This window comes from Silene latifolia, chromosome 9 (assembly GCF_048544455.1).
Source record: "Silene latifolia isolate original U9 population chromosome 9, ASM4854445v1, whole genome shotgun sequence".
In the NCBI taxonomy this organism is placed as follows: domain Eukaryota; kingdom Viridiplantae; phylum Streptophyta; class Magnoliopsida; order Caryophyllales; family Caryophyllaceae; genus Silene; species Silene latifolia.
The window spans coordinates 114283834-114297323 of NC_133534.1; the positions used below are offsets into that span (position 1 = coordinate 114283834).

General features: G+C 41.7%; 1 non-coding gene across 1 annotated transcript; it reads left to right on the top strand.

Moving 5' to 3' along the window:
* The first annotated feature begins 12984 nt into the window (after window positions 1-12984).
* Window positions 12985-13090, top strand: LOC141603776 (small nucleolar RNA R71). The gene has a single exon (XR_012525629.1). It is a non-coding gene; the product is annotated as a small nucleolar RNA R71 (small nucleolar RNA).
* Window positions 13091-13490: the final 400 nt, after the last annotated feature.

The window sequence follows — 13490 nt, forward strand, 5'->3', positions numbered from 1 at the left end:
TGAGTGCTTGAAATTTTGAGGAAAACTGATGTCGTATTATCAATTTTCGATTTTTATTTTTGCTGGGAAAATTGCGAAAAACCGAAAAAAATTTCGGAATTTTGATTGACATGGAAACGATACGTCGCGGATCGGGGCGACTAGCCCTTCCCCCCTTTAAAAAAAGAAAGAAAAATCCGTATGTTTAAAGCTGTGTCATGGAAACCGTGTCGGATTTCGTAAAATGCGAAAACAAGGAAATGTGAGTGTGAGGAAGCACAAAATGTCGTGGATCATCCCGAAGAGGCGCGAGCGTTATGGCGGGAGGTTTGAGGTGTCAGGAGAAAACACAAGTTGAAAGAGACAAGTCAAAGCGGGAATCCTGGGGGAGGGCCTAAAGAGGCGCGAGCAGCCTGGCGATGGGAGCCAGCTCTCCCCTTTTTCTGAAAAACGCGCTAATTGTTTTTCTATAAATAGTGATGCTTGCGCTTCATTGTTTCATCATCCGAAACACAAAAACATCTCTATGAAACTTCTTCTTCTTCTTCCACAAAAATATTTCATGGATGCCTATGAGAATGCGTTGCGACAATGGTGCCGGGATTTGTGGCCTCCCGAAAAGTATCAACTCATTTGCATGGGAGTTGGTCAATTGTTGGTGCTCCGTCAAGTCAAGGTGCAATCCTCATTTCTCGAAGCATGTTCTCGATTTTGGGATTCGAAACACCATGTTTTCGTTTTCCCGAAAGGTGAAATTTGTCCTCTTGCCGAAGAAGTTGGAGCCATTGGTGGGTGGCCGGGTTGTGTTCCGGTGCTTCCTCCGACTCGGTTGTGCTACAAGGAGAAATTCCGTTCCATGTTGGGTTTGTCGACAAGTCAAGTCAACTTCCTTCTTGCTCCGCATGGTGTGGATATGTTGGCTCTTATCAACATCTTTTCCAACCGATTAGATGCCAATGTTTCGGAGGTGGCTAGGTGAAGGGCTCTTGCCTTTTACTTTATCCATGTGTACCTCTTTGTTGATGCTTTGAAGAAGGAGGGGCCGAAATGTTATGGTAGTGATACGTCTGTCGTGTACCTATCAAAAATAAACAAACTAAACTAACTATATAGCTAGGGAAGTCAGGTCGATCTCTTCAGGAAGGCAAGATATCTGTAGAAGTCCGTCTATTTGGTCACAAATGGGGAGTTGTTTAAATTGGTTTTCTAAACTAAAAGGCTTAAAGGAAAGAGAAGCAGAGATAGAGCAGTAAAGGCAGGAAATAGAGTTAAACTATCAGATAGAGAAGGGACATGTCAGGATTTCGGTTCACTACGGTAGTCCAGTAACTCAACTGTAAACAACTTAGACAAGTTAATGCGAGACGGATATGGAAAGGTCCTTCCGGTCCACTTTCTACCCTAAACTTCCACTAACTTAACTTCCGTCCTCGTCAGGGTAGTCTACTATTCATAGCAGGCCTATTTAGTCCAATCTTCCGATCCAGGATTAATTTTAGCCAGATTAAAGGGTGACTCAGAAGCGTGCACTCAACTAAGTCGGTAAAAATACAATTAAATTGCTATGTTGACAGAATCTCACAATTAATTCATCTAAACTATTCACTACATCGTAACATTTCTACCGTAGATCCCTTAATCCCAACATGAATTAGATTTAGCTACTCATATCGCTATTTAAATTATCGAAACTAACAACAGATAAATAACCAGCATTCAACATATTAAAACTATAATTAAATTGCATAAAGTAAAGTAGGGCAGAAATTAAATGAAGTAAAACAAAGGATTAAAGTAAACAAAAGATCGATTATTATTAAGAGAGGAGAAAGAGATTACAATCGTGCGAATCCGGCGTAAAGAACGACAAAATCCAAGCGAAATAATCCCGAAAGCAAAGTTACAGAGAAAAGGGAAAAGCAACGTAGTGTTTTCTATGAAAGCTAAAATGATCGATGATTAAAAGATTCTAATGACCTAGTAACGTAATGCTTAAATAGAAAATAAACTAAGTCCAAAAGCTAAAACAAGCTTACGGGCTAATTAAAGCCCACGCCAGCAGGAACCACTCGATCGATTACAATAAATCCACTCGATCGAGTAAAACACCAGAAAATCTACTCGATCGAGTAACCTCTCTTTTAAGCACTTCTGGATCGAGTAAATAACTACTCGATCGATCAACTAAGGCCATAAAAACCACTCGATCGAGTCATAAAACCACTCGATCGAGTCTTCTTCCTTCAAATCAGCCAAATCTCGTACCCGACTGCCTCGTAAACTGTGCCTTCACGCATTCCAATGCAGTATCTCACTCTGGAAAATCCCGTCTCCTCTAAATGCATGCAAAAAGGACGAAAAGTGGTACGATTCCACTACTTTCGCGTTCATTTCTACAAAACGGACAAAACGAACCAAAGTAGCCAATTCGGGGCATAATACTATATAAACAGTACAAAAATGCATGGAAATACGTGCTAAAATAGGCTAAAAAGACTATACAATATGCACGTATCAAATCTCCCCAAACCGAACCTTTACTTGTCCTCGAGTAAACTAAAATGCAACTACTACTACAAAAATAGGAATAAGTAACGGGTAATAGAGAACGGTCAAATTAGATAACCGTTCTAAAGAAATTAAGAGAACGCTTTTCTTAGATAAGCGTTATGTAAAAAAAGAATAGAGAACGCCTGCCATATTAACCGTTCTCTACATTTATTAACTCGTCATAGAAATCTCTAGAACCCTCAAACAATAAGAAAGACTAATATAGCCTTTCATTCTTCACACAAAACCACTCGCTCATTCGTTCGCAACCTCCGATAGCAGTCACCTTGCAACCACCGATAGCATCCCATCGCCGCTCACCAGCCTCAAGTACGTCGCTCTCCATCGTTTCCTTGCGTCCCAATTTTTCGAAACCCTAATCCCCAAATCAATCGTACTTGCTTTGATAAGTTTTTGGGTTGATTTTATGCAGCGAATTAGAGTTCTATTTTTACAGAGAATCAAGTTCTATTTGGCAAATTCCTGAGTTACCTACCTATAGATATTGCTAGTGTTTATGGATTTGAAACTTTATTACTCTTCAAAGTCTACCTAGAGATATTGCTATTGTATATGGTTTTAATAATTTTAATTTGGCCCTGTTGAATTAGGAAATTGGATTTTTGTGCACTATTATCAGTAATTTTGTCATTTTACAATCTGGATAGTTCATATTATTGATTAATCGGAGTTGAAATATGTTAGTTACATTAATGTTGAGCTTGTTTAATATGGCAGACATGGATCTTGCGTAATATGGGTAGTAACTCGTTTGATTTCAATTTAGAGATCACTCGTTTTCTACTGATCTATGGTTTAATTTGTAGGTGAAAGTGAGAGGTTGAGGATGAAGAAATTGGTAGAGTTGAGCAAGAGTAGTGAATCCGTTCACTGAAATAACTCAAGGAAAACTTGTTATAGATTATCAGGTTTGTGTGGTGTAATTTAATTTCAATTCCCGCTCTTTTTTTGTCTTGTATTTATATCTACGGTTGGTGAGGATTTTGTCTAATCAATGTTACTGCCCTACTCTCTTTACATAAATTTGTTGCCTCATGCTGGATTTTGGCTAAATTAACTAAGAATGCCTGCTCAGATACACATTAAGAAGGGGCTGATTACATGTTAGACTCACTACTTAGTTTATATGCATTCGCTGCTGTTTATATTACTGCGTAGTTTTAGAATTAGAAGTGAAGATTAGAGGTAATTTTGGATTAATAACAAAGAGCAACTGCATTATTACCTAAATCTTAAAAATTCTAATGATATTCATATTTTTGTGTATTAACACTATTTAGACACAAGACGAGTGTGGTCATTACTTAAATCTCAACAATGCTAAAATGAGTGTGGTTATGGTTTGGTCACTCTATGCATTATGACCGATTTTTTTTTGTTTCTGCAATCACTCTCTACATTTAGTTCTGGTTTTGGGTTGTGATGAATTGGGTTCAAAGATTAAGACTTTGGTGGGTTTTGTGGGTAGTTGGGTGCCCTTTTGCTTAAGTGTACGATCTTAAGTAAAGCCAATCTGATACGTTTGTTCAGTAGAATGTGAGGTGTGTTTTAATTATGGAATTGAATTGAATGGAGGGAGTAGTAATGTTAATGTGATGTAATGAATGATGTGAATATGACTATTATCAGTATATTTGAATGTTAGGCTTTATATTAGGAATGTTATGGTTGTTAGCTTGGTGTAGAATTCAAAAGTTGATAGCTTGTTTAATATGGCAGACATGGAATATCTTTATGAAGATTACTGAAGATTAAATGTGGCAGCAACCCCGCAATGCAAGTAGGCTATGTACACTGTATTAGTGTACATATATAAACGTAGAGTCCTGTAGCAATTGTTTAAGCTCCCTTCATCGCACTTACATGGTTTCCTAATAAGTTACTTTTATATTTCAGGCCGTGTTTTATTATTTGGGGGATTGCTAGCTTATACTAATGATTCAAATTAGAGGTAAGTAATACTAGAGTTTTTGTATGGTTTTATCTTAATTTGCTTATGACTGTTATGGTAATTTTCTTGTACTCTCTCAATTTAATCATGTTTTATAATTTGACAAGATTTACAACGTTATAAGCCGACATGTGGTTCCTTTTAGCTTATTCCGCATCTTAATCATGTTAATTCATCCCGTTGGCGATTTGGTATAAATTTCCTCGGTAAATCTTTCCTAATTTTTATTCATTTCCTATCGAACTGTTATCATTTCATTTATTTTCTCCTTTTAGTTTTCTCCTTGAAAGTGCAGCAATGCTCACTGACATTGTTTTTCGGTTTATTGATGCCTAATGTATGTGCTTTGATCAACTGCCGATTATTATTTCACGATTTAAAAGTTGTTTTTCTCCTCTATAGTTGGGAGCAAACTCTATCCTGGCTGTTTCCCTTGTTGTCTGCAAAGCTGGAGCCCAGGTCAAGAAAATTCCATTGTATAAGGTATGTTTTTTCCCTCTATGTCGAGGGTTACTTTTTTTGGAACTCTAGTGGTTTGAGTAATTCTGATATGTATTCGTTTTGATACAACAATGCTGAGCTTATTTTTACATGTTCTCTATCGCGGTGGTTATTGGGATGGATGTTCTTTGCATGTGAGTTCTACAAGGAGGACAATGGACAAGTCATATGACTTAAACTTCAAGGAAGAGGTATGCTTCAGTTGCCTTTCAAATTGGTTAAGATCGATTTTGTTTGATCGCGACAGAATGTTTACTGATTGGACTTCACCGACTGCGATGTTTGCAGAACAACGATGGGTCACAAAGGATTTCTGGCGAGGCCCTCAAGGATCTCTACAAGTCATTTGTGGCTGAGTACCCCATTGTGTCAATTGAAGATCCTTTTGACCAAGATGACTGGGAGCACTATGCTAAGATGACCGCAGAAATCGGAGACAAAGTACAAATTGTTGGAGATGATCTCTTGGTGACCGCAGAACTCGGACTTACTTAGTTTGCTCGCTGTTTTGGCTCTGGCTATGGCTATGAAACAACTGTATTGGTATTGGACTATTGGTATTTGATTTTAATGAGAATAAATATATTAATTTTATCCAAATATCAACAATATTTTTTTTTTTTAAAAAGCTAAGAGGGATAGAGAACTGTTAGCTTACCCAACCGTTCTCTTTTACTAGGAAAAGAGAACGCTTATCAGGTGTTCTCTAATGCTCATTTCAGCCGTTCTCTATGATTATGAATACAAAACGCCTTTTCTAACAGTTCTCTAAGCTTTAGAGAACGCTGAGTTGGAGAACGCCTCTAAAGCGTTCTCTAATGGTAATTCCAACAATTCTCTAAGCCTATTTTTGTAGTAGTATGGAACGGAAATGAAAACTCAGAGCTAGCTTAACTTGTCTACTTGAACCAATTTAATGCAACAAAAACTAACAGTTATAGCTAAGAAGTCAATACGCAAACGAGTTACAAGCGGTTCAGAAATATAGCCAACCTATCGACCTTTCAAGACCAACAAAATCGGACTCTCTCGTGGTCACTCTTCTCTCATGAAGCAAAGGGTGAATGTTATATGTAAAAGAGAGAAGGAAGGACAGTCACTCACCTAACTGCGACCTACATAGCATGCATGCAACAAAAATGAAAGACAATTCAAGTACTAATGCACACACTCCAACCAATAATGTCCGTCATAGCCGAGGGCTTACAAATAATATGGGAATAGTGAGGTCCAGGTGAGAAAAGGCAAAACAAGTTATGGTAATGTGGAGGTATAAGCGTCAAGCTAGTTCCTAACAGGACCATAATAAACCATCCGAATTTCCACTGACTGAAAAATAGAGTACAAGTGCCCTTCATTTGGCACACAGCTCACTAAACTCAAACACAATCTCCTCAAAAATATGAAATAAGAATGGAGGAGTTAGACGGTCACAAACTTCCCTTTTTAAACACCGCCTAAAAGAATCAAATCAAACAAATCAAACTTTTTTTCTTTTCTTTCTTCTTCTTCTTCTTTCACGTGAATCAGCTTTTCTTTTCATTTTTTTTCTTTCTTTCTTCTTCACGTTTTCCACTCTTTTTTTTTCTTTTTCAATTCTTTTTTTTCCTTTTTCTCCCTCCTCTATTTACAGCAACTCCATACAAATAAATACGGGCCAAACTGCAGACGGAAAATCATACCACAAAAGACATACTAAAACTAGCTTGACTAGGCAGGCTCAGTTTGGGATGTAGCTAATGGGTCAAAAAGGCAAGTTTTGGCTTAAGTGGAGCTAAATGGGTGAAAAATATAAGGAAGAGGGGAAATTTGCAAGCACCTCCCTACATGTGACACCAACCACAAACCTGAATGTGTGCATTTGATAAGAAATTGAATGTCATAAAAGTGCAAAAATGATGAACATGCTATGCAAGGAGTACTACTCTCAATTCCTAATGAACCGGTCATGAATGTCACCAGTTATGGGCTCTAAAACTCAGAATTTATGGAGTAGTTTGCCAATTTATCAGTTCAAGTCTAAATAGTCAGCTATAATTGAACAGAAACTCGTAGACTATGCGTATGACAAAGCTAATAACTATCAACAGAAGTGCAAGGCTCAAGTAAAATGACAAGTTATAGTGCAGTTTCATCACTGAAATCTACCGTTCCGACTCAACCTATATGCAAAAATAAACGTGAATATTTTTGAATTTTCTAATTTTTTTTTGATTTTTGAATTTTTTAATGAAATAAATAAACAATGCAAGCTGAAATAAATAAACGTGAATGCAAAAAAAATGCAAATGCAGACTCAAAAGGATGCAATACCCTCCCCAAACCAAAACGGACAATGCCCTCGTTGTTCTCCAGCATACACCAGCAAATATATACAGGGGAAAGGGAATATACAACCAAAAAAGAATAAAAACAATAAAAGAAAAGGAGACAAAAATAAAAGAGTAAGATGTACATATAGAACACGAACTTCCCCAAACCAGCCAGAAAACTGGGGAAGTGAGTAGACCAGTAGCTACTCATCAGCCTCGTCGTCACGGACATCCTCCTCCGCTGCTCAGCTCGAGCTCTCTCCACTACCACCTGAGGGTCCTTGTCCTCCTCCTCCTCCTCAGCAGGTTCCGGGTACCCCTCAGCTGGGTACCGGTAAAAGGAAGGGTGTGGCCAACCCTCTGGGATCGGACGGTGTCGACTCAAGTGGTACTCGTATAGAGGGAACAAAGTCAGAGCTAAGTCCCGCTCCATACGAGCCTGTCTCTCTGCAATCTCAACTAGCAAACCGTCACGACACCCTTGGTCCATGACCGAGGACGCCTCAAAGGGTGGTGGAGGTACAAAGTTAGCCGGTAGGACCGGCTGTGCCTGTGTCTGGTCGGTGGGTGCAGGAGTAGGAGTGGGAGTAGGGGTCGGGATGGGAGTAGCCGTGGAAGGCTGGACACTCCCAGAAGGTGTGGACCCCTCTCCAGTCTCAAGTCTACGCCACTTCTTGGCGGCGGGTAAAGTGGGAGGTGGTCGGAGTGGAAGGTGGTAGTCAGGCAGTGGTGGAAGACGGGCGCCCCTAGTGACAGTAAGCAAAGGGCCTAGACGGGGGAGAGTGTCACAAGGTAGGTCCACAGATAAGGAACCGTCTACCTTCCATGTCTGGTAGTCGGCGGTCAGCCAATGCTGACAGTGCATAGCATCCAGGCTCAAGTACCTCTCTCCCCGGATGTACGATATGTCACGAGGCCAGACGGGGTAAAGGGAACGGGCAAGAATGGTGGCTATGCCACCGCAGGCAATAGATCCCGTCTCCTTCAGCCCCTGGGCCTGGAAGTACTGGGCGGTCAGATAGGCGATGTTGAGGGTAAAGGGACCCTCGCAGTCAATGTTCAGGTAACCGCCTAAGATTGAGAGCTCGTTGTTGTTGATGTTGTTTGGCTCCTTTCGGCCAAATATGGTGCTCCCCATCAGTCTAAGAAAGTAACGGGTGGGGGGAAGGTGGACCTGTGCGAGCTTTCGCTCAGGAAAGGTGGTCTGGGCCAAGGTCCACCAAAGCTGAACAATGACCCTCCTAGGGGCTGTAGCGTCGCCCGTAGAGGAAAGGCCAAGTCTGCTACCAAACTCCTCCAAAGTCATCGAAAAAGTCCGGTTGAAAAACCGGAAAGACACACAAGGACTAGTGGGGGTAGCGTCGTATGCCCCGGAGGAGAAGGTGAAGGAGCTGAGGAACTCAAGACTCAGCTCCAGAAAAGTACGGCCACTCATAGTAATGAGTCCGGCCATCCCCGTGCCCCGTAAAAGCTCACAAACTGACTCGTAGATGCCGAGTCTCTCAAGTGTCGGTTTATCTAAAAACCGGGTAGGTAAAAACTCACAGCCTAGGAGGTTATAAAACCTCTTACGATGTACATCGTTAATGAAAATTACCTGCGGGTAGTCTGGGTGAGAGTCGAGGGAGTTATCCCCTCGAACAGTGCCCGTGCCAGAAGGAGCAGCTGAAGTGGAAGTGCTAGGAGCTGGCGTAGAACGGGAACGTCCACGACCTCGGCCCCGGCCTCTAGAACCCGAAGTAGAAGCCCGTCCAGTGACGGTGCTAGGAACTAAGGCCGCTCTAAAGGTAGCTGCAACTGCAGGTGAGTCCGCCACAGGTGTGAAAACAGCGGCTGGAGGAGAGGATGTGGCTACCGTGGCCACCACTGAAGAAAAAAGACTAGCAGCAGTGCTAGCAGTGGTGGTGGCCGAATCGAAGTGGCAAAAAGAGCTAGCAAAGCGGTGCTAGCTGGCGTAAAAAACAAAGCGGCAAGCACTGAAACTAAGAACACGGAGAGTCTTGGCCAGGTGCGGAGACGGTAGTAACAGCAGGGACTACCACCTCAGACAGAGACAAAGATGGACTGGCAGAAGAGCTCGACGAAGGCATTGAGCTAGAATCCATCCTGAATAAATAGGGCAGGGGAATTGATAAGAAAACAGCGGCTAAACAGCATGGAAACCAGCATGGTAACGGCATGACAATTCCCAAACAGTCGAAAAATTCGACTACAGCCCGAAAATTCCCAAAATTTCCTCAAAATTTCAAATTGAAGCATGTAAACAGCGATAGGGGCGGGGTAGCAAGCATCAACAGTAGCAACTAAACAACAAATGAAGTTGACTAAGCATATGACAGCAGCAAAAACCAAGCTTACAGTCGAAAATTTCGACTGTACTGAACCCGTATCGCAAATTTATCGCAAAATTCGAAATAAACATGTAAGAAGCAATGAGGCATGGGGATTGATCATCAAGTAATTCATAGAAGGGCATGCAGGGACAGTCATAGTCGAAAAACTTGACTAAGCAAGGAATTTCGAGACCCTAACCTAATTCACCTCATAAAAATGCGAAATAATTGAAATTAAAATGAAATGAGGTGTAGGAATTACTTACTTGATGCTAGAGGTCCTACAAAGAAGAATTAATCGACAATAAATAAGCAAATTAGGCGATTTTTGAACGAAAACCGCGGAACCCTAATTCCTTCAATAAACCGAGTAAAGCAACACGAATGAAGGGGAAAGTAGAGGGCTTTTGTCAATTAATTAACAATGAACACAATGTAGGTGACGGATTTGGTAAAAGGGCAAAAGAAATTGGGGATTTGGGGGTGTTTTTAATCGAAAATAAGAAGGGAGGTCGAAAAATTGGGGAAAAATGAATTAAGAATCAAAAGTAAAGGAGTTAAAGGAAAAACTCCCTGCGTCTCTTGCGATTTCACTCGATCGAGTGGTTTAGAACTACTCGATCGAGGGCTTTATGGATCCATCTACTCGATCGAGTAGAATTTTACTCGATCGAGAACTCCCCATTTCTGCTTTACTCGATCGACTGATATGACATTACTCGATCGAACAGAATCCACTCGATCGAGTACAAAAAGTACTCGATCGAGCTCTTTTTCTCGTGTAAGCTCTTGAATTCGTCATTCTTCCTTTAAATTTGCGTAAAAATTCCCCAAACCTGCATAAAAACACTTGCAAAAATATCCCAAAATACCAAATACGCAAAGTAACAGTCTATAGTCTCTATCTATGCTAAAAATTATCTTAATTCTAATTGTCCTAATTAAAAGTAATAAAAGAAATTCAACGGAAAATTAAAAATCGTTTATACAAGATGGTACACGGGGCGTTTACCCGCTCACTTCCCAAAGCAATTCAGTAGCCCCTCGGAGGGTTCCTGACTGGAGGACGTCACCTCAGCAACATTGAACGTCCTCTTCAGCTTCCATGAGCTTGAACTTGAATCATTCGGAGGAGAATAGTTCACATCCACATATGCTCGAACTTTTCTCACCCTTGCTCCTTTCTCACCGGCTATAACACTGTCACTCCCAACTTGACTGACATTAATTGCACAATGCCCTTTGACAGCTCTTTCATTGTTTTCATATGTACCTGCAGCAAGGAAAACAGACGAACTTTCCTCCTTTTTGCTCTCAATCTGAGGCGGAGGGGTCACAATAGCAGCACAATGCTCCAAATTTTCATTTGGAGTGTCAATAATAGGGTCAATAAAAGAGAGGGCATTGCAAGGCTGAGCTTGCATGGGAGCCCTCCGGAACTTAGACTGATGGAATATCAGCTCCTCGTCCCCAACCTGAAAAGTCAATGTCTTGCCCCCGACGTCTATTACTGCACGGGCAGTAGATAAAAATGGTCTCCCTAAAATAATAGGGGTATGTGCATCTTCGGGGATGTCAAGTACAACAAAGTTAACGGGAATAAAGAACCTCCCGATCTTAACAGGTACGTCTTCTATTACACCTAGTGGCCGTGATATGCTACGGTCGGCCATCTGAACAGTCATGTTGGTGCAATTAAACTTTGTCAAACCATGTCTCTTAGCCAGAGACAGCGGTAAGACACTCACGCTAGCGCCAAGATCGCATAACGCGTTATCAATCAAGTGGGTACCAATATGACACGGAATCGAAAAACTACCCGGGTCTGACTGTTTGGGAGGTAACTTATTCTGAACTTAGGCCGTCCCTACCACAGTTAAGGCTACCGTCTCATTATCACTAATGTGCCTCTTACGCGATAAAATTTCTTTCATAAATTTAAGGTAAGAGGGTACCTGTGTCAGCAGTTCGGCGAATGGCACAGTACGTGACCTGCAAGCTTCTCAGGATCTCGGCAAATTTGCCGAATTGTTGATTAGCTTTAGTATTCTACAGACGCCTCGGGAAGGGAACCGTGATGGGTATCTCGAGTCCCTTGTTTCTCTCTTCCAACGTCTCAGCCGGATCAATCTCTGTATCCTTTGGACGCTTCTTTCCTCTCGAACGAGGTCTTTCAGGTGATTTATCACTCAATCGAGCACTAGGAGGCTCTCGATCAAGCTGTCCATTATCCATACTACTCGATCGACCAAAATTCCCATTTGATCGAGTGGTTTCCTCAACAGCATCACTCGATCGAGTAGAAAATTCACTCGATCGAGCAGTTGGCTTTTCATGTTCACTCGATCGAGTAGAAATTCCACTCGATCGAGCACTTTCTTCAGCAAATCTACTCGATCGACCTCTAGAAACTAGTCAATCGAGTACTTTCTTAGCCGCCAGCTCATTTCCTTTGACAGAACACTGTTCATCAGCTTTTATTTCCTTCCTCGGGGCTGATTTCAACACTTCCGGTCCCTCATATGAACGACCGCTTCTCAAATTAATTAAATTTAACGTCTCATGTGGATTTTTGTCAGTTTGTGACGGTAAATGACCCGGTTTCCTTGTGGACTGGTTAGCGGCTAACTGGACAACTTGAGTTTCAAGTGCCTTAATAGAAGCATCTTTTTGTTGGTCGCTTAACTTCCACTGTTTTGTCAAAGACTGCAACATAGTCTTCAACTCACCTATCTCACTTACCCCACCAGAAGACGAGGCACCTTGATTAGGTATAGGAAAGGAAGGAGGCTTCTGAAAGCCTTGTTCAGTCTTATGTGGAGGAACATATGACTGCTGCTGGTGCGGAGGAGGGGTAGGATTGAGCACATTTTGACTAGTCCACCTCAAATTGGGATGGACTGCCCCTTGGTTATTCTAATAGGAACCCCCTCCTTGCCTGTATTGTTGAAAGGCAAGGACCAGTTCCTTCTCTCTAAGACAGCCAACAGCAGTATGGCCGTCGTTGCTACCACACCTCTCACATGTGACGATCTCCCCTTTATTAAGCATATGGACCGTCTGAGGCTCCCCAGCAGAATGTAACTCCAACTTGTCAAATATAACATTCATGGCTTCCAGCTGAGCCACAACTTGCTTATCGACTGCATGAACTGTTCTAATACCATCCCTCGGGTTTCCATATTCAGCACTGTGGTTTGCCATCTCTTCAATAAGGTTCCATCCCTTATCATCGTCGGTATTCTCTTGGAATCTCCCATTGGATGCCGCATCAAGTATGGCTCTGTGATCATCATACAGCCCATTGTAGAACTGGTTGGACAGAAACCACGGGTCAAAACCATGGTGAGGAAGAGACCTCACCAACTTCTTAAAACGGGACCATGCTTCATAGAAAGTTTCGGCAGGTGCCTGCTTAAAACTCGTAATCTTTGCCCTCAGCTGATTGGTGCGCTGTGGAGGGAAATATCTCTTATAAAAAGCAAGAGCAAGGGTCTCCCAGTTTGTAACCCCTGCGGCCGTACGGTCCAAATCAGTCAGCCACTCCCTGGCTGCATCAGTAAAAGAAAAAGGAAACAGAACTTCCTTAATCTTGTCTTGAGTTACCCCCTTTGTGGCGGGGATAGTAGAACAATAGTCCGTAAAGACCTCCATATGCTTCCTCGGGTCTTCACCTGCCACACCTCGATAGAGATTTCTCTCCACCAGATTGATATAGGAAGGATGTGTTGGAATATGTGTCCTCCGACAATAATGCGATCACGACTGTTGATCATGATGATCACATGTTTAAGTCTCATTAAAATGAATACAATTGGGAAGTAATATTGTTACTGTCAACTG